Here is a 22137-nt window from a genome sequence, read left to right as displayed (position 1 = left end):
GTTATTATAGGATATTGTTCTGATTTTCCTTTTAATTCTTCTTACATGCTTATTTTAAATTTCAATTTAAACCAGTTTTGAATTTTTTATTTGAATTAAGTTTTCTGCTCACCAGGTTAAGCACAGAGAGGGAGTATGCCCCCTTGTGGTGAAAACCGGCTACTTCTTCTCCCATGTTTCATCCTGTCTCTTCCTAATTTGATTTTTAATTATACTTTTGGGTTAGGCTATTTTGATAATTACCATCATTATCATAATTCCCTTTTGGTTTTATCATTATTAGGTAAAGCTGTTACCTCTCATTTCTACATATATATTTACTCAGTTGATGTTAAACAAAACAAACCTTAATTCACTTTAAGCTTCTTTTGTTCATCCTTTGTGTATTTGATTGTAGAACTGCCTTGGTGATTGGACAGTCATCTCAGGTTTCCACCTGAGCTAAATCAATTCACCCAGGTGAACTAAATTTGATAAAACCCATGCACTTATTATAAGCCACAGAATATTAGATATTCCCCACTCACCTGTTGGCCCTATCTTAAAACCTAGCAGTAGGCTTAGGCCTCCTTATTCTCACTAACACATTGAGTTACTATTGTTTTTTCTCATTTCAAGTGTTGTTTCACTTTGATCTTTTTCTATCCTCTGTTCCATTGTGATTTGTTTCTTTCATTTCACATAGAGACAGTAACCTGTGAGAGCCACCAAAGAAGCTAAATAGTAGAGTGACAACCATCAGCCGGTGTCACCACGTGACCAGATAGGCTACTGGCTGTCAAATTTCCATTTCAGGTCCTTCGTTGACCCAAGTTTATCTGCTACTGAACTGTCTGACTGTTTGCATCAGTTAGCCCAAAATTCTCATAAACGGCACAGCCCATATGAGTATAGCTCGTTAACCGTAGAATGAATTTGCATTGGTCTTTTTGTGTGCGTGCTGTGATTCTCTCACCTACAGTGAGCCAGGATGTTCCGGTCATCCAGTCCAGCAGTCCACGGGGGCCACTTCTCGACATGGTTGAAAGCAGTGACGACCCCCTTCCTGCCCAAGGACGCCAGTAACCTGCAGCACCAAGAGCAACTAGACACCGAGCTAGATGAACTGATGGCACACGATCCAACCCAAAGCGACCATTACAAAGAACTCGCCAGGATCCTCGAAAGCCTAGTTCACATTCTCGTCGCCCAGGCACGGCTCAGCAAACGGAGCAACATCGACCTTGAACAGCAAGCAGCAATGCTTAAGCTTCAAGCGGAGGAGGCCTGGAAGGACCAGGCCCAAACCAAGAGTCGCCTTGATCAGCTCCTCCTCAAGACCCAGAACCAGCACGAGAAAGACGACGACACAGATCCAGAGCTACAGAAAGAAGTATAAAGACTTCACAATGCCCTGTAAGATCTTCGCCTCGACACAGATCAAAGAGAACAGCTGGAGAGAGAAGCCCGAAAAGAACTCAACAAAAAACTCCAGCAAGGTGACGCTCTCCTAAAAAGAGCAGAGACTGAACTGAAAGAAAGAGACTCTAAAGCCCGGGCCTGCGAAAAACACTTGCAAGCGGCCCGAGCTAAAATCAATGAGCCTACTCTGCAGAGAGACAAGCTTCAAGATGAACTTGACACTGTTCACGCAGAACTGAAACATTCTCAGAGATTACAGGGTGGCTGGAATGGAGAAACACACACCACGGAGTTTCTCCAGGCCGCCACTCCAACCATTTCAGCCAAGAACCCAGAGCTGGGTTCACCAGCCAGCTTACAAGAACACCTATCAGCAACGGAGGGGTGAGAGCCCTTCCAGAGAACGCATGCCACTAAACCCTGCACGGCTCCCCGAGAACTTGACACGCTAGCCAGAAACATCCCTACGTTCAATCCAGATCCTGCAAGAGGACATGACGTTCACGCTTATTTACAAGACATTGACTTTCACTTGCAAACTGTCGCCAACGTGACAGCTTTGGACACATTGTACCTGTTAAAAATCACGTCCAGCCGTGATGTGCATAGTTTTCAGGATCGTCAACCAGAGACTGTCAAAGCGGATTACCAGCAACTGCGAGAAGCTTTGATTCTCAAATTCTTTGATCCAGACTCAGACCATGGCCTCCTTATTGCTATGGACCTCAAACAGGGCCGACTTGAAAACCCACAGACTTTCTACAGTCAGCTACGAAAAGCCTACTTCGGAGCATGCAACAAACCAGGTATGGAACAGGATGTCGACTTAAAAACTCTGTTCCTCCGAAACCTACCAGTTGCCAGTTGGAGTTTTCATCTCAGAGTCCCAGCATGTCCGCGTTACATGACTACACAAGAGTTACGGAACTTAACCCATAAAGCTTACACCAAGCAAAAGACTATTTCTGAAAAGACTGTGAAAAACCCCACAATCTCTGTCTCTGAGCAGTGCTCGGAGTTGACCCTAGAGGGCGCCCCCCAACAACCCCAGTCACAGACCTTTTAACAGAGAGTCAAGAACTCGTCCAAAGCACCAGAGCGAGCGCCCTAAATTATTCTGGAACCGGCGACCCAAAAAGAGCTGATCCCCATTGTCCAGGACATAAAGCCCCGACAGCCGGCAGTGGAACCACTCTCGACACGACACTGGTGAGCTCAATCCTGAGCCCACATCAGAAAAACACAGGGCAGCCACGTCTGAGACAGCAGAGATCCTGAGGGTTCTGAAAGAGCTTCTTTACATGAAAACTCGCAAGGAAGACAAGAAAGACAAACCAGACAGCTTATGTCTAAGCATAAGAACTGAAACCAACACCCTGTCTAACTGCCATCTATATGAGCCAAGCACCCGGAACACTGCTCGTCATCCACAGACCACAGAGCTGTCACATCACAAGGTGACAGCATCACCCAAGCTCCACAGCTGAGAGCTGCACAGCCTGAACGAGACAGCACAGTTCCTCACACCAGGTACCACAAACCCAAGGTACCAGAAAATGCTGTTTTGGCTACCTGCCTCCGCAGTGAGCTACACGACACCGGTTCTAACCACCTATCTATCGTCACACCTGCCCTGATGCCAACATTCCTGGGCAACCTTGTCGAAAAGAGGGTGGGCCGAAAACTCCACCTATTAGGAAAAGGAGTGAGCATGGAAGACCTGATCAACACAGGATCAGACCTTACGTTGATCTCATCTCACCTTTTCAAAAGACTCCAATTTGAAGCTAAGAGAAAAGATCGAACTCTTACACTTCAAACTTGTGAACTGAATATACAGTCATACAGCCAGAATGACATCCGGTTTGACCAGGTAGTCCGATGAGTCTAGTACATCCTATTTATGTCTCACCAATGAACACTCATACATTTCTCATCGGCAAAGACCTGCTAGATCACTTTGAACCTTTACTGGACTTCAAACAGCTAAAAGTCTTGGCTCAAGTCCGAGAAACTCTTCCCCTCCAGCCACACAGGTCGCCAGAACCAGACTGTCAGGTCACAGAGGTCACGGGAACTCCCACAGAGCCAGACTGCCAGGTCACAGAGGTCACGGGAACTTCCACAGAGCCAGACTGCCAGGTCACAGAGCTCACGGGAACCCCAGCAGCCAGCCATGGGTACACAGCCGCAACAGCAGACCAAGGCTCAAGTTCACTCCTCTGCACCTTAGTCAACGAACAGGGAATGGTGGTACCAGCTTACACCAAAGGGGTCGCTGTTCGACTCAACATGCGATGTGGTCAAACCTTAAACCACACGTTGAATTTCTTCCAACCCTCAGCTGAATGTGTGGAACTCGGACTCACACTTGAAGCCACACCCCTCACTGAAGTGTCATCTTGTATAGTCTACATCCTTTGCATCAACTGCACGGCAACAGACATCAACATTCCCAAGGGCTACAGGCTGGGATGGCTAGTGAGGCATGACTTTAATGACTTTGAACTTGTACTACCTGTCATTGGGCCCATTTCACCTGCACTGATACCCGAAGGGAGTACAAACAACACATTGTTCACTGCACCCTTCAAATTCGTCGCCATCACATCTGTCATGTCGGTGACCAAAGACCAGGCGTGCAGAGTGGATCTGACAGTGGACAAACACCTCGCATTATACACAGTCTCCCACCAGAACGTCAGTGAGACTGATGAAGCTGCTACACCTCTCAATACCAAACTGACTGATTACACACCGACGGAGGAGCCTTACACAGGTTTTCAATCTCAAGTGCAGCAAATTCTACAAGACGCTACTGCACTTCAGAGTGATACAGATCGCCAAGGACTCAGACAAGTTCTTTATAAGTTCAAAGAATCTGTGCCAAAGACTTTTTAGACTGTGGTCTTACAAACCTACACATGGTGCACATCCCTACGCACCCTGATGCTCCTCCCACTTCTGTCAAACAGGACAAGATTCCCATCGCCTCACACGAACCACTGCAGGAGATCATCGAATCTATGCTTGAGAAAGGTGTCATCCGTCCATGCAACAGCACCTACTCAGCCCCCATCTGGCCCGTCCTCAAACCTAACTGCGAATGGCGACCCACCATTGACTACAGGAAACTGAATCAATATGTGCCGCTGCCACAATGGCCCAGGACCCAGCTAGAACAAGAAACACCCCGAATCAGAGGAGCCACAATCTTCCCTACACTTGATGTGGCCTCTGGATTCTGGACCATTCCGGTGCACCTGGAAAAACAACATAAGCTGGCATTCAAATTTGGCAACCGACAGTTCACCTTCAACAGGTGTCCGTTTGACTACGCCAACTCACCAGCTCAATTCAACATCTGTTTGAACAAAGCCTGTACAGACTCTAACTATGCTAGACTCAGTTTCGTGTGCCATCTTCCAAACAGGAAATAGGATGGTTTCAAAACTGCAAACAACAAGCCAGTCAAACACCAAAACCTGTTCCAGCAATGTGATAACATCACAAAAACACACAATGTGAATGTGTACTGGAAGAAAGAAAAAGGACACTCGAAGCTACCAGGGGTCTCATTTATAAAACTATGCGTAGGATCTTTACTAAAAGTTTACGTGCGCCCAAAAGCCAAAAATGGCGTACGCCAAAAAATATTCCGATTTATAAAACCGTGCGTACGCACACCTGTAAGCAATGTTCCCTTTATAAATCACAGATCACCCGCAGATGTGCGTACGTGAACCAGCCTCATATCCCGCCCTGTACACGCCCATTTTTAACCATAAATAGTCAATGCAAATCACCTCATGATTGCTGATCAGCATGTAAATGAGAGTGGAATCCCATATATACCTGGAAAACTGGCATGCGACCCGCCAATTAATTAATCCAAGAAAGTGAAAACGTGCATTTCTGTTAGCCTAATTTTAATAATGGCGACAGGTGAGAAAAGAGGAAAAAAACGTAATTTCTCAGATACTGAGATTGAAACACTTGTAGGGGAGGTGGAGGCTCGGAAAACTGTGTTATTTGGTGGCCACAGCAGTGGGGTCACTAATAAAAAGAAGCAGTGCGAGTGGCAAAGTATTGCTTCTGCCGTCAATTGTGTCAGTGGGACAGAACGGACAGTTGCAGAATTAAAGAAAAAATGGTCCGACCTGAAGGTATACAAATTTTTTTTTTACCAACATATTACATTTGTGTTTTATTAGGCTATATACCTATATAAATAGCAATATTGATTTTCAAAAAGTTTTATTTACATGTGCTTACAGTATGCAAAATATGTGAAATAAAGATTCTCATTCATTCAAGGTGGAGGCAAAGAGAAAACTGTCCTCCCACCGCCAGAGCGTGGCTGCAACTGGTGGGGGCCCATGTACAGCTGATCTCACATCAGTGGACAGCAAAATCGCGGCTATAATTGGGGAGGTCAGCGTGTGTGGTATTGTGTCGGAAAAGGAGGGAGACACTGACGTGACTGAAACCACAGAGGAGCAAGGTTAAACCGATTTTTAATCATTAACGCTGTACATTTGAGTGTGTGGGGTGATAAATGGATAAATGTTGCCAATTGTTTGTCCTCCAGTCCTTCCGGAGTCTGAAGCTGTAAATGAACAGGAGGTTCAGGGTGAGGGGTTCTCAGATGCAGATGCACAGCGTCCGGCTCAAAGCAGTGCCCCTTCTGCGTCTGGCACGTCCAAAAGTGGTCGGGTACTCACTGACGCAGTCCTGCAGTTACAGCGAGAGACAATAAACGCTGTCAACAGGGTTGCAGATGAGCTACGGCAGATGAGAGAAGTGATGCAAGAAATTGCACAATCATTAAAAGATGCAGTTAAAACATGAACCTTGAGTTTTGTCTTTCTTTACAAACGCCGCATGACATCCTCACGGATTCTTGCACCTCGTTGATATCCCTCTTGTCGGCCAGGGGGCTGTGGCTCGGGGTCGTAATGCTGGGGTAGAGGGAGATCAGGAGGGAGAGGAATACCGTTTCTCAGTGCTATATTGTGCAAAACACCACACGCCCTGACAATCTTGCACACTTTTGCTGGATGGTATAAAAGTCTGCCACCCGAGGCATCCAGAGCACGCCATCTGCATTTCAGGATGCCGATGGCACGCTCCACAACTGCGCGGGCACGAGAGTGGACCTCGTTATAATGAGTTTCCTCTGCGCTCTGCGGGTTTAAAAATGGGGTGAGGAGCCAGCATCTCAGGGGGTAGCCACTGTCGCCTGCAGGTTATAATTATATTAAAAACAAAATTGTTACAGTTTCTACTTTTTAATATTGTTAAACTCACCAAGAAGCCAGCCATCACGTACTGCGCCTGCATTTAGTCTGTTCCCTACACTGCTATGTGTCAAGATAAAGGAATCATGTGTTGAACCAGGCCAGCGTGCCACAATGTTTGTGAGGGTCATGTTGGAGTCACATATGATTTGCACATTAATAGAATGCACATGCTTTCTATTAACATAAGCAAATTCATTTTCAGATGGTGCCCTTATAGCAACATGAGTGCAGTCAATTGCGCCGATTACATTTGGGAAACCAGACATTGCTGCAAATTGCGTTTTAATTTCGGCCTGTTCTCGCACAGTGTAGGGGAACCTGATGTATCGACTAACCATATTAAGTATACCATTTAAAACGACAGATATTATGGCACTCAGGGACGGCTGTGATATACCAGACCTATAGGGTGAGATGATAGATTCCAATAGAATTATTTCATATACAAAAAGGTCTTAGAGACAAATTTGAGGATTACTTATAGTTTTTTTATATTATTAATTTACCTGTCTGCCAATTCCCGCTGGAAACAGCCGGTTGCCAAGAACCCCAGAGTGGTGAGGACTTGTATTTGGACTGGGATGGCATGGTTCCGGCGTGTTGCCCTCTCTAATACTGGACCCAATTCAGCACATAGATCCAAGAGCACAGCTCTAGGGAATCTAAATCGGCTTATTAGCCAGTCATCATCATGGGCCAGGAAATCATCATGGTCCCTGAAAACTCGTTCTCTCCTTATTCTGCCATTAGCGTAATCCTCCAACAGTGCCAGGAGTGCCATCATGAAGCATTACATACCCGGGTCACCGGAGAATTTATATGTTTCTAGCAAATAGACTGATCGTTAACACCTTGACAAAATCACTTAATTAATTTGTGGGCGAAAATTTAAGACGAAAATGTTATAGTGAACACATGCTTCTTGACGGTTTTGTAATGAACACCGTAATAGTTAGGACCGATGATGAGTAGCGATTGTGCTTCATGACTGTATTTGCAGACTTTGACATTTTATGATATAGGCTATGTACATTAAGGAAAATATTTCCTTTTTACACTGTGTTCTGCAGTTCTCTAATAAAAGGGTATTTCATGCTATTCTGTAGGCTATCACATGTATCGCGCCATGTCCTCCTGTGCTCCCGTTGTGGACAATGTGACTGTAAGGCAGCGCTGATTATTATTTTATTTTACTTTTAATACATTTTGAATTACGTTTGGATTTTACTAGATGTATATAGCCTAAAACAATCGGCACAAATAACACTGTTGGATTTAATCTTCATGATAATGTGGATATAACGTATGAAATGGAGTGAAAATTAAATGTCATTCATTCTTATAATCGTTCTTCTCACATTTATTTTCTACAATCTAACTTCAGTTCACGACCTCACCATCGGTGTCGCCAATTCCCTTTGTCTCCAGAATGTGCGTACGCACGGCTCAAAGTTTGCTTAAAGGTGCGCACATTCTCCCGTCAAGTTTGTTTTTTATAGATCACAACCTTTGCGTGGGAACTGGCGTACGTACGTTTCCAGCCCCGTTTTGTGCGTACGCACGCTTTATAAATGAGGCCCCAGGTCTAGACAAGGACTTAAATTATCAAGCTGACACCCTCGCCAAAACTGGCGCACTAAACAACAGGCTGTGGTCACTCCCAACCCACCCACCCATCCACTTTCAAGGTTAAAGTGATTAAACACAGCATAACAACTTTACACGCTATACTGCCTACCTCAGAGCCGCTTAAGCTGGCTCCACTGTCTACAAAGACCAACATAGCAGACATGCGGGCTTCTGACACCTCTGTAAAGACTTTGCTTTACCACCTCTCAGACCCCTCCATCCACCCTGGCACCCAGTCTACAGTCACTGACAACCAATGCCTCAGACCACTGCATGATACAAAGCACATGCTGCGTGCACAGAACAACATTGTGGGTTGTGCACCGTCTGACATCACAATGCCAGGGCTTGTAATGCCACGGAGCAAAAGGGGGAAAATGCCAATATATTTCCATGACGCATCATGTGCTGCACAACGCAGCACCAGAGCCACTGACGAGACACTGAAGCAAGCGTCATGCCAGCAGCAAGATGTGGCAAAACATGGGCCAGGGCGAGCTAAACCCAGTCACCGCCCACGAAGTGAAGAGACTGCCCTGTCCAACCGAAGACAACCCTCGCTTGTTTCTTCCTCCCTTTTCTCTCTCTCTCTCCCTGTTATCTGTATCAGATTGCTGCTGTGGTTCGCCATGCTGTGCTGTCAGCCAACCAGAGGACAGCTGCCACCCGAGAGAACCACTGAGACTCCTGATCACTGACGACAGAGCACACTATCCCAGCACTGTAACCCAATACAGCTGGACAGGTGTCCGATGGAGAGAGGACTCCCTCACTCATACTGAGGGTGATGTCAAATACATGTCTCAGTCTTTTTGAAACACTGCTGTGTTGTCTCCCTGACTGCGGGTTTCGCTGTTGGACAGTGTTTTCTCTACTTCCTGTTGGCCTTCTGTAGCTAATCGTAGCTCCGTGTAGCTGTTTTTATTTTTTTTCTCTAAAATCTTTATCTTACTATCACTCTCTGTGTTTTTTAAAGTGATAAAATATTGCAGTTGTACCCTCATGCTTTAAATCTGCTACTATCATTCCTGTTCCTAAGACTAAAACAGTGTCATGTTTGAATGACTATCGCCCGGTAGCACTCACCCCAATAGTGATGGAGTGTTTTGAGCGGCTGGTCATGACTCAAATCAGTGAGAAAATTGATGGTAGCACTGACCAGAATCAGTACGCTTATCGAAAAAACAAGTCCACTGCAGATGCCGTCTCATCAGATTTACATCTGGCTCTTACCCATCTGGACAGCAAAGACACCTATGTGAGATTGCTTTTTATGGATTTTAGTTCGGCTTTTAATACAATCATTCCACAGACATTGATACACAAACTGGAAATTCTAGGACTGAGTTACTCATTGTGCAACTGGGTACTGGACTTTTTAACAAACAGAAAACAGTCTGTAAAAATCCATAATAAATGTTCTTCCACCATTGTTCTTAACACCGGCTCACCGCAGGGCTGTGTCCTGAGCCCAATGTTGTACACACTGCTGACATATGATTGTTCAGCCAGACACTTGAGTAATCATGTTGTCAAGTTTGCAGACGATACTGTGGTGATGGGACTCATTTCTCAGAATGACGAGTCAGCCTATAGATCAGAGGTGGAACAAATGGTGGCCTGGTGCAAGGATAACAACCTATGCATTAACGTGGAAAAGACTAAAGAAATTATTGTGGACTTTAGGAAAACCAATAGGAGACACCCCCCTCCCATTTGTATTGGGGGAGCTGAGGTGAAAATTGTCTCCAGCTACAAATATATAGGAGTACATATCAACGATGACTTAAAGTGGAAATCCAACTGTAACAGTCTGGTAAAAAAAGGCTCAAAGGCTGTATTTTCTGAGGAGGCTTAAAAAGGCTGGCTTGGGAATTACAGTTCTCACATCTTTTTATAGGTGTATGGTGGAGAGCATCCTAACATCTTTTATAACAGTGTGGTATGGAAACTGCTCCGTATCAGATAGGAAGGCCCTACAGCGTGTGGTTAAGACGGCAGAGAAAGTCATCGGTTGTAGTCTCCCTGCAATTGGAGATATATACATCAACAGATGCAAGACTAGGACTGCAAGTATCATGAAAGACTTCTCTCACCCTGCCAATAGACTATTTGACCCTCTTCCTTCAGGCAGGAGGCTGCGCAGCATCAGAGCTAGGACATCAAGGTTAAAAAACAGCTTCTATCCAGAAGCCGTGAGACTTTTTAACATTGACAACTACAGAATTGATAAACTGAACTTGCTGTCCTAAATTAGATTGCACTAAATTTATTACTATGCTGGCAATTTTTAAGGGTTTTTAGTGTGTGGAGAGACTGTACTCATATATTAATATGGGCTTGTATTATTTGTTATTTTATCTATTGTATTTATTGATGAGTAGTTAGTTATTTATTTTGAATGGTTTTAACCGGACCTCAGTACCTAATTTCGTTCCAGATCACGTACATGCTTTGGAATGACAATAAAATCCTTTACCTTTACATTTACATTTATTCATTTAGCTGACGCTTTTATCCAAAGCGACTTACAGTTGCTATATATGTCAGAGGTCGCACGCCTCTGGAGCAACTAGGGGTTAAGTGTCTTGCTCAGGGACACATTGGTGTCTCACAGTGGATTCGAACTCGGGTCTCTCACACCACAGGCATGTGTCTTATCCACTGCGCCACGCCACCCACATTTACCTTTATAACTTAATTATCAGATTAATTTTGATCGTTCACTTTTATTTTATGTCCGTGAGTGCAGTACACCTGCAAAGCGTTAGCACTTGTTAGCTTGTAAATAGCGTTTTCATACGAACCTATCGCTGTTTTCTTTTCTCCTCTCCTCTCTCTCGCTCCAGTTTTTCACAAGTTCATCAAACAACCGCAGTAAGAATATTTCATCAAGCACGGTGAGTAATGGCTTCTCCTGCTATTGTTATTTGCACCTCTTTCCACATGTACAGTTTATCTATCTCTGTCGCAGATGAAGGATTCACATGTGATAAATGCAGGGAAATAGGCTGACAGAGAATATTTCAGAATTAGAGACACACATCCAAACTTTAATTGAGGACAGTAAGAATGTTAAGGCTCTAGATACGGCTTTGGATGCGTCTAGCTCAGGGATTCCTGTACATTGTTCGGTTCCGGCAACAGAGCCCCTGCAGCAGGGCAACTGGGTGACGGTGAGGCAGCGTAGTCGTGGGTCAAAACAATTCAATTCAATTCAAGTTTATTTTGTATAGCGCTTTTTACAATACAAATCGTTACAAAGCAACTTTACAGAAAATTATGTTTCTACAATATTTAGTAGTAGCTAGTAGTTTGTGCACAGGATGTAGATTTGTAGATTTGACAGGATTTTAGAAAAAAAAAAAATAATAATAATAAACACCACTCTTCTGTTCCGATCAAAACATTAAACAGGTTCTCCCCACTCAGTGATGCACCCACTGAGAAACCTGATGAAAGTGCTCTAGTTATTGGTGATTCTATTGTACGGAACGTGAATATAGAGACACCAGCCACCATAGTTAAATGTTTACTGGGAGCCAGAGTGCCTGACATCATGGCAAATTTAAAAGTGCTGGCTAATGCTAAACGTAAATACAGTAAGATTGTTATTCATGCCGGCGCTAATGATGTTCGACTTCGCCAGTCGGAGATCACTAAAAATAACATTAAAGAGGTGTGTGAACTTGCAAGCACGATGTCAGACACTGTAATATGCCCTGGTCCCCTCCCTGCTTACCGTGGTGATGAGATGCATAGCAGATTGTCATCACTCAATGGCTGGATGTCTAAGTGGTGCCCACAGAATAACATAGGTTTCATAGACAATTGGACGAGCTTTTGGGGCAGACCTGACCTGTTGAAAAGAGATGGTCTTCATCCCTCCTGGGGTGGCGCCACTCTTCTCTCTAGAAATATGGCAAATAGTCTTAGTGTTTATACTTGACTAACTGGGGCCCAGGTCAGGAAGCAGACAGACTGGCTAAACCGACCGTCTGCTAGCTGCCTCACGTCACAGAGGTCAGCTAATTCTCAGCACATAGAGACTCTTTCACCTAGATATCACACTATAGAGACTGTGTCTGTTCCCCGAACTAGAAAATACAAAAAACGTCCAAACCAAGTTAAGATTAACAATTTAATTGAGGTTCAACAAATAAAAAACAGATGCAATATATCATAATCTAGATGTGCTCTGTTTGACAGAAACCTGGCTAAAACCTGATGATTACATTATTTTAAATGAATCCAACCCCCCGAGATTACTGTTATAAACATGAGCCGCGTCTAAAAGGCAAAGGGGGAGGTGTTGCTTCAATTTATAACAACGTTTTCAGGATTTCTCAGAGGGCAGGCTTCAAGTATAACATGTTTGAAGTAATGGTGCTTCATATAACATTATCCAGAGAAACAAATGTTAATGATAAATCCCGTTATGTTTGTACTGGCTACTGTATACAGGCCACCATGGCACCATACAGACTTTATTAAAGAATTTGGTGATTTTACATCCGAGTTAGTTCTGGCTGAAGATAAAGTTTTAATAGTTGGTGATTTTAATATCCATGTTGATAATGAAAAAGATGCATTGGGATCAGCATTTATAGACATTCTGAACTCTATTGGGGTTAGACAACACGTTTCAGGACCTACTCATTGTCGAAATCATACTCTAGATTTAATACTGTCACATGGAATTGATGTTGATAGTGTTAAAATTATGCAGCCAAGTGATGATATCTCAGATCATTATTTAGTTTTGTGCAAACTTCATATAGCCAAAATTTTAAATTCTACTTCTTGTTACAAGTATGGAAGAACCATCACTTCTACCACAAAAGACTGCTTTTTAAGTTATCTTCCTGATGTATCCAAATTCCTTAGCATATCCAAAACCTCAGAACAACTTGATGATGTAACAGAAACTATGGACTCTCTTTTCTAGCACTTTAAATACAGTTGCTCCTTTACGCTTAAGGAAGGTTAAGGAAACCAGTTTGACACCATAGTATGACCATAATGAGCATACTCGCACCCTAAAGAGAGCAGCCCGAAAAATGGAGCGCAGCTGGAGGAAAACCAAACTAGAGGTATTTCGTATTGCTTGGCAGGAAAGTAACCTATCCTACAGAAAAGCATTAAAAACTGCTAGATCCAATTACTTTTCTTCTCTTTTAGAAGAAAACAAACATAACCCCAGGTATTTATTCAATACAGTGGCTAAATTAACGAAAAATAAAGCCTCAACAAGTGTTGACATTTCCCAACACCACAGCAGTAATGACTTTATGAACTACTTTATTTCTAAAATCAATACTATTAGAGATAAAATTGTAACCATTCAGCCGTCAGCTACAGTATCGCATCAGACAGTGCACTATAGACCCCCTGAGGAACAGTTCCACTCATTCTCTATAAGAGAGGAAGAATTGTATACACTTGTTAAATCATCTAAACCAACAAAATGTATATTAGACCCTATACCATCTAAGCTCCTAAAAGAGGTGCTTCCAGAAGTCATTTATCCTCTTCTGACTATTATTAATTCCTCATTGTCATTAGGATATGTCCCCAAAACCTTCAAACTGGCTGTTATTAAACCTCTCATCAAAAAACCACAACTTGACCCCACAGAACTAGTTAATTATAGACCAATCTCGAATCTCCCTTTTCTGTCCAAGATACTAGAAAAGGTGGTATCCTTACAATTATATTCCTTCTTAGAGAAAAATGGTATATGTGAGGATTTCCAGTAAGGATTTAGACCGTATAAAAGTACTGAGACTGCTCTCCTTAGATCTACTCTTATCATCTGATCGTGGGTGTATCTCTCTATTAGTTTTATTGGATCTTAGTGCTGCGTTTGACACAATTGACCACAACATTCTTTTGCATAGACTTGAATACTTTGTTGGCATCAGTGGAAGTGCATTAGCATGGTTTAAATCATACTTATATGACCGCCATCAGTTCGTAGCAGTGAATGAAGATCTATCATATCGATCACAAGTGCAGTATGGAGTACCTCAAGGCTCAGTACTAGGGCCGCTACTCTTCACGCTTTATATGTTAGCCTTGGGAGATATCATCAGGAAACATGGTGTTAGCTTTCACTGCTATGCTGATGATACTCAGCTCTATATTTCTTTGCGGCCCGGTGAAACACACCAATTTTAAAAACTAATGGAATGCATAGTCGATATAAAAAACTGGATGACGAGTAATTTCTTACTGCTAAATTCTGAAAAAAACAGAGGTGTTAATTATAGGACCTAAAAACTCTGCTTGTAATAACCTAGAACACTGTCTAAGACTTGATGGTTGCTCTGTCAATTCTTCGTCATCAGTTAGGAACCTAGGTGTGCTATTTGATCGCAATCTTTCCTTAGAAAGCCACGTTTCTAGCCTTTGTAAAACTGCATTTTTCCATCTCAAAAATATATTTAAATTACGGCCTATGCTCTCAATGTCAAATGCAGAAATGTTAATCCATGCATTTATGACCTCAAGGTTAGATTATTGTAATGCTTTATTGGGTGGTTGTTCTGCACGCTTAGTAAACAAACTACAGCTAGTCCAAAATGCAGCAGCAAGAGTTCTTACTAGAACCAGGAAGTATGACCATATTAGCCCAGTCCTGTCAACACTGCACTGGCTCCTTATCAAACATCGTATAGATTTTAAAATATTGCTTATTACTTATAAAGCCCTGAATGGTTTAGCACCTCAGTATTTGAATGAGCTACTTTTACATTATAATCCTTTATGTCCGCTATATTCTCAAAACTCAGGCAATTTGATAATACCTAGAATATCAAAATCAACTGCGGGCGGCAGATCCTTTTCCTATTTGGCGCCTAAACTCTGGAATAACCTACCCAACATTGTTCGGGAGGCAGACACACCCTTGCAGTTTAAATCTAGATTAAAGACCCATATCTTTAACCTGGTTTACACATAAAATACTAATATGCTTTTAATATCAAAATCCGTTAAAGGATTTTTAGGCTGCATTAATTAGGTAAACCGGAACCGGGAACACTTCCCATAACACCCTATGTACTTGCTACATCATTAGAAGAATGGCATCTACGCTAATATTTCTCTGTTTCTTTCTTATTCCGAGGTCACCGTAACCACCAGATCCAGTCAGTATCCAGATCAGAGGGTCACTGCAGTCACCCGGATCCAGTACGTATCCAGACAAGATGGTGGATCAGCACCTAGAAAGGACCTCTACTGCCCTGAAAGACAGCGGAGACCAGGACAACTAGAGCCCCAGATACAGATCCCCTGTAAAGACCTTGTCTCAGAGGACCAACAGGACAAGACCACAGGAAACAGATGATTCTTCTGCACAATGTGACTTTTCTGCAGCCTGGAATTGAACTACTGGTTTCGTCTGGTCAGAGGAGAACTGGCCCCCCAACTGAGCCTGGTTTCTACCAAGGTTTTTTTCTCCATTCGGTCTCCGATGGAGTTTCGGTTCCTTGTCGCTGTCACCTCTGGCTTGCTTAGTTGGGGTCACTTCATCTACAGCGATATCGTTGACTTGATTGCAAATAAATTCACAGACACTATTTAAACTGAACAGAGATGACATCACTGAATTCAATGATGAACTGCCTTTAAATATCATTTTGCATTTTTGACACAATGTTGAATGTTGAATGTTGTTCAGTTGCTTTGATGCAATGTATTTTGTTTAAAGCGCTATATAAATAAAGGTGACTTGACTTGACATGTTCAACCAACTTGAGAAAGTGACTGTTACACAAATGGAATTAGGTGGACACCACCACCGCTCCAAACAGTTCCCGGGAGCTTTGCTCAGAGCCGCCGCTGCTGCCAGAACTCTCTTTAACATTGGTATGTTCAGTGTTAATGCAGCAAACCAGACCGTGAACTCCATGAGTTCCGCTGTTTTACTGTCTTCCAGAATGACTTTGCCCAGACTTAGCTGTTTACAGCGTTAACGATAGACATGCTGTGGGAGGTTAGCTCCTCCAATGACAGCCTAACGACGGGTAGAACCCCACCGTACATGATACCCTTAAGCCTTGTGCTAACCAGACTGGCTTCCGCCATCACCACGCCAGCTGACCCGCTACAAATACACCTGGCCAACTCTCTGGATAGCGCCATCCTACTGCACGTCAATCCCAAACCGAGGGAAGTGGATGTGGTCCTGAACCAACCCATCAGCGAGTCAAGCCAAGTCTACAGACTTAAAGACATTGTCAATGTCAGCTTGTGGAAAAGCAACACCCCACACCAAGACACACATTCCAGATGTGGTGGCCTACCACGACAGCAACACACAGCTGTACCTGGCCCCAAACCTGCACATGTGTACTTTGACCAAAGACATTCATTATCTCTGCCTTAGCAAACCCTTCCTCAGAGACAACCCTGAAGGAACTTGCGGGTTGCAACCCCTGGTCAGGAACACACGCTGCCCTGCCGAAGCCAAGCCTCGTATACAAGTCACAGAAACGCAAGCAGAGATTGTAGGTGACAAATGGCTCGTCAACACTCCTTTGCATACAGCTACACTGACCTACGACCAGCATGATGCTGCCACCTGTGTCAACCTGCTTGACCAGAGCATGTGGATTCAAGTACCGAAAGGTGCCACCCAACACATTGACATTACTCCCGTCGACACAGCCCTGCAAGCACTGTCTCGACAGCCCGTTCTGAACCCATCAACTGCGGTTCGAGCCTGGACTGCTGCCGACATTGCACTGTGCATCTCCACTGTCATCGGTCACACCCTGACCCTTGGCGTGGCCTTCATCCTATACAGGAGACTCAACGAGATGTGAACCTCTACAGCCAAACTCAGGACAGCCGTGGCTGGAGGTCTCTGATGGAATCCCCGGAAAGGGGGTGCCAAGTCAAAGACCACAACAAACCTAATCAATCTGAATCCTCAGCTCCAGGAACCACCTGCCATCATGATCCACCTGCTACATGACCATCATGATTCACCTGTCATCTGCCCATCGTGATAATTGCCGTCCGATGATGTCCACACAGGGGGAAAGGGGATGGTATTTCAGCCATCTGTTCCATATTAATGAATTCTGACTCTCTAACACATTCTGCACTTAAAGACCAGAACTTGAGTAAACAAGGACCTTCGTCTTACAACATCTTCCAACATAATTCACCATTTGGGTGCCGCGATGTCGACAACCTCCTATGGGGGGGGTGACATTTATTACGCCTTGGAGAGAGTCCAGAGATACCCACGTGAGCAGCTTCAAAGGAGAAACAAAACACCCACATTCCTAAACACGCACACAAACTTTTATTTACGCTCTTTATGTAAGTCCTTAATAAGATGTATTTTGATAGGTTTGTGCTGGGTTAACCATGCAATGGTTATGATTTTCTGATTTATAACTTGGAAATGTTTTTTTAATTAATGTTCTCAAATAGAGTTATGATTATGTAACCCTACCCCTGACCAGATCATAAAACTTTATGACCCAACTGGGAAACGGAACAGGAAAGCCAGCTCACTGGAATTCTTGTAAGAAAAGTACCTTTTCTCAATGTATTCTAAATGTATTGAGTATTGCCTTTTTGTGCATTAGATGTATTCCCATATTAAATTGGAGTATCTGCAATTTTATTGTGTGTTAATCAAACTTTAAATGTGTGTAATTCTGCAGATAAATGTAACTTCATGTTTCTATTATTTATATATGTCATTCTTGGTATTTGTTTAACCGTCTTGCTTTGACGGACTCACTTTTATAATGGAAATTAATGCAAAAATTTTTTTATTCTGGAATTACATCTTGCTGGAATATAACTGCTGAATTCTGATAATGATATAACTCATGCGAGTGGGTGTTTCCCCAGAGACAAAGGAACCTTTTTCCCGCTTCAGATCGCGGACGTTCATTGGTTGTTCGCACAAACAGAGGAACCAGTCAACCCATAGGAAGAACTGACCCAGGAAGTTCACTGGCTTCTCCTCCTCTTCTCCAACAGCCTGTTCTCATGGCTCCTTATGCTGTGTTCACACCAAACGCGAATAGAGCGTCTGGCGCTAATGATTTCAATGTTAAGTCAATGCAAAGGCGCGTTTATGTGCGTCAGGAGGTCCCACGTGTAGTTCGCGCGAATGGTGCTCTTTGTGCATTTAGCGTTTGACGGGAATTCGCGTCTGCCGCCCGAGTTGAAAAATTAGAACTTTGGCATCAATTCGCGCCGCGTTAACCAATCAGGAGCCTGTTAGGAGTCACTCATTCAACATGGAAGAACGACTGATGTTGTCAGTGAGCAGTCAACCGGAGCTATATGACAGAAGTTCATATTTCTATAGAGACAGGAATAAAAAGGACCTATATATATATATATATATATATATATATATATATATATATATATATATATATATATATATATACATGATGACGGAGCTCCCGCTGATCGCATGGAGCTCATCTCCGAAATCGGCGAAACACATTTTTTAAATAGACGCTGTCTTTATAAATTAAACGCATATTTGAGTTTAAAACAACTACATTCTCGCCTGAAATACTTTTAAAACTACATTTCATGACACGATAACAGTAATATTTTGAAAATTATCCGAATAAAAATGGCGGTTGAAAATGCTGCGTGGACTCAGCTGGCAGAAGCCAGAAGAAGTTAATTTCACGCGCGAATGAAGCAAATGATCTCAAAATGTTCACGCTGCAAACTAGACGCGGTAGACGCGAATTTTACGCTCTATTCGCGTTTGATGTGAACACAGCATTAAGGGAGCTTTCATCTCCGTTTTTCTTTCTTTTCTGTACCAAGTTTATTCTCATATTCGCCTCTCCCCATGAGGGAGATGAACTCTGAATCATTTTGTTCGGTGAAACTTTGAAACATCGCGCGAGTCGGCTCGCCCCAGAAGACACGAGAGAACACGCCCAGCTCCAAAAGAACGACACACGCACGTTCGTCTTGCGAGTCAGAAAGAGACCACATGCAAGTATTATTTTCTAGAGAGATTTAAATGCTGCTTAAAAGTTGTCGATCTGATTCCTTGTTGTCTTTCAAAAGGTTACTGTCTGTGATTTTGCCATACTGTGAGATTATTCTGTGATCTCGCCTATTTTTCTCTCTCTCATCCTCTCTCTCTCATCTGTATCCGTTACGTCTTGTATGTGTTTTTACTGTTTGTATTGTTATACGCATATTTACTCTGTGTGAATTGTAGTTTGATGTTATTATAAGTTCAATTATTAAAATCCAATATATATTCATGATTGCTTCTGTCTAAAATGCTCACATCACGAGTCAATGAAATGCTTGATCTTATAGCTACAAAGCTCGTTACTTTTCAGTAATCTAAATTTTATAAGGACAGTAGAATGGTTTCATGGCCAGAAACCATTATTCCTGGAATTATAAGAAGTGATAACTTTATTGAAAGTTGATAAGTTAATCTTATGGCCATTTGCTGGACAAACCACTGTTTGATTTGCGGTAATTCACAGTAAGAGATATCACTATAATTGATGTGAAGATTGGAATATTGACATATTAATGATTAAATTACAGTGCCTTGTAATGAGTTATTGATATATACAAGTAACCTATTTTTCATCTTCAATAATTTTAATGTAACTGTCATATGAGATATATGTATTAATCATATTCCTGATTAATTATTAAAATTCCCTATATATCATTTGAGTTAATTTTAATGTACGACCCAGTGCGGCTACACTGGGTAATAACAGTAATAGTGTTAAATCTATTATAAGATCTTCTAAATCAGTCTGAAGAATTTTATTAAATAAATGTGGTGAATGTTTATATCCCTGAGGAATTTTGGTGTATACTGTTTACCGGCATATGTAAAAGCAAAAAAAAAAAAAAAAACTTATAGATACTTCCTTTCTTCTGCAAGCAGTACACTGAAGTAGGCAGAGCAAAGATCAATTATGGTAAAGTATTTGGCATCAGGAGGGACATTTGTCAGTAACGTGCGGGTTTGGTACTTTATTTATTGTTCGCAAATCATGAAAAAGTCGCCATCTGTTTTTGTATGATTTAATTACAAGCATAATTGGAGTGTTACAGTAACCTGCTTCAGCATCTGAACGTAAAGGATATTGTGTTTTTCTAGGCAGAGGGGCATCTGGCTCAAGTCAAGTCAAGTCAAGTCACCTTTATTTATATAGCGCTTTAAACAAAATACATTGTGTCAAAGCAACTGAACAACATTCATTAGGAAAACAGTGTCTCAATAATGCAAAATGATAGTTAAAGGCAGTTCATCAATGAATTCAATGATGCCATCTCTGTTCAGTTTAATAGTGTCTGTGCATTTATTTGCAATCAAGTCAATGATATCGCTGTAGATGAGGTGACCCCAACTAAGCAAGAAAAAAACCTTGGGAGAAACCAGGCTCAGTTGGGGGGCCAGTTCTCCTCTGACCAGACGAAACCAGTAGTTCAATTCCAGACTGCAGCAAAGTCAGATTGTGCAGAAGAATCATCTGTTTCCTGTGGTCTTGTCCTGGTGCTCCTCTGAGACAAGGTCTCTACAGAGGATCTGTATCTGGGGCTCTAGTTGTCCTGGTCTCCGCTGTCTTTCAGGGATGTAGAGGTCCTTTCTAGGTGCTGATCCAGCATCTGGTCTGGATACGTACTGGATCTGGGTGACTGCAGTGACCCTCTGATCTGGATACAGACTGGATCTGGGGGCCACGGTGACCTCGGAACAAGAGAGAAACAGACAAATATTAGCGTAGATGCCATTCTTCTAATGATGTAGCAAGTACATAGGGTGTTATGGGAAGTGTTCCCGGTTCCGGTTTACCTAATTAATGCAGCCTAAAAATCCTTTAACGGATTTGGATATTAAAAGCATATTAGTATGTTATGTGTAAGCCAGGTTAAAGAGATGGGTCTTTAATCTAGATTTAAACTGCAAGAGTGTGTCTGCCTCCCGAACAATGTTAGGTAGGTTATTCCAGAGGTTAGGCACCAACTAAGAAAAGGATCTGCCGCCCGCAGTTGATTTTGATATTCTAGGTATTATCAAATTGCCTGAGTTTTGAGAACGTAGCAGACGTAGAGGATTAATGTAAATGTAAAAGGAGCTCATTCAAATACTGAGGTGCTAAACCATTCAGGGCTTTATAAGTAATAAGCAATATTTTAAAATCTATACGATGTTTGATAAGATTGATCGATAATATCAGAAATATGGTGTGAATTACGTTATATTTTATCACTTTAAAAAACAGTGAGTGATAGTAGGATAAAGATTCTAGAGAAAGAAAAAAAACAGCTACCAAAAAAACAAACAACTACTTAAGTTGAACTCTTACTAGATTTGCTGATTTTATTGATCCAATATCTGTGTCATGTTGAGACCATAGTTCAGTTGGTACCTGACACTCCATTTCCTTAAATAACTCAGTCTCAGTTGTGTTTATTAAATCAGATGTTGTAGTCATCTATGTCACTTTCTTTTGACCGATAACTACTTCTGGAGGAATTCCCAGCAAACTGGTTGCACAATGCAATATGCAATATGCAGAACAGAATTATTTACATTGAACCTTTTTTTTTTTTTTTTTACAAATTCACCATCTGGTGTATTTAAGGCTATTCTGTTTATCTATTATGATGTACTGGGAGACTGGGAGATCTCAATCTGCTGTACTTTTGTTTCTTTCTGCCATTTCTGTTCTATTTTTCATCCATCTGTTGATCATATATCATTGTGCAAAGAAATTCAGATTTTGGTAGCTGTGCTTCAGGAATCTGTGCT

The 22137-nt window shown here is 42.3% G+C and overlaps 1 long non-coding RNA gene across 1 annotated transcript; it reads left to right on the top strand.

The window, feature by feature from the left end:
* The first annotated feature begins 1112 nt into the window (after nt 1-1112).
* Nucleotides 1113-8837, top strand: LOC132134600 (uncharacterized). The gene is made up of 2 exons (XR_009429656.1): nt 1113-1395; nt 8798-8837. It is a non-coding gene; the product is annotated as an uncharacterized LOC132134600 (long non-coding RNA).
* The last annotated feature ends 13300 nt before the right edge of the window (nt 8838-22137 follow it).

This window comes from Carassius carassius, unplaced genomic scaffold, assembly GCF_963082965.1.
Source record: "Carassius carassius unplaced genomic scaffold, fCarCar2.1 SCAFFOLD_61, whole genome shotgun sequence".
In the NCBI taxonomy this organism is placed as follows: domain Eukaryota; kingdom Metazoa; phylum Chordata; class Actinopteri; order Cypriniformes; family Cyprinidae; genus Carassius; species Carassius carassius.
This window is presented reverse-complemented; position numbering and strand designations above follow the sequence as displayed.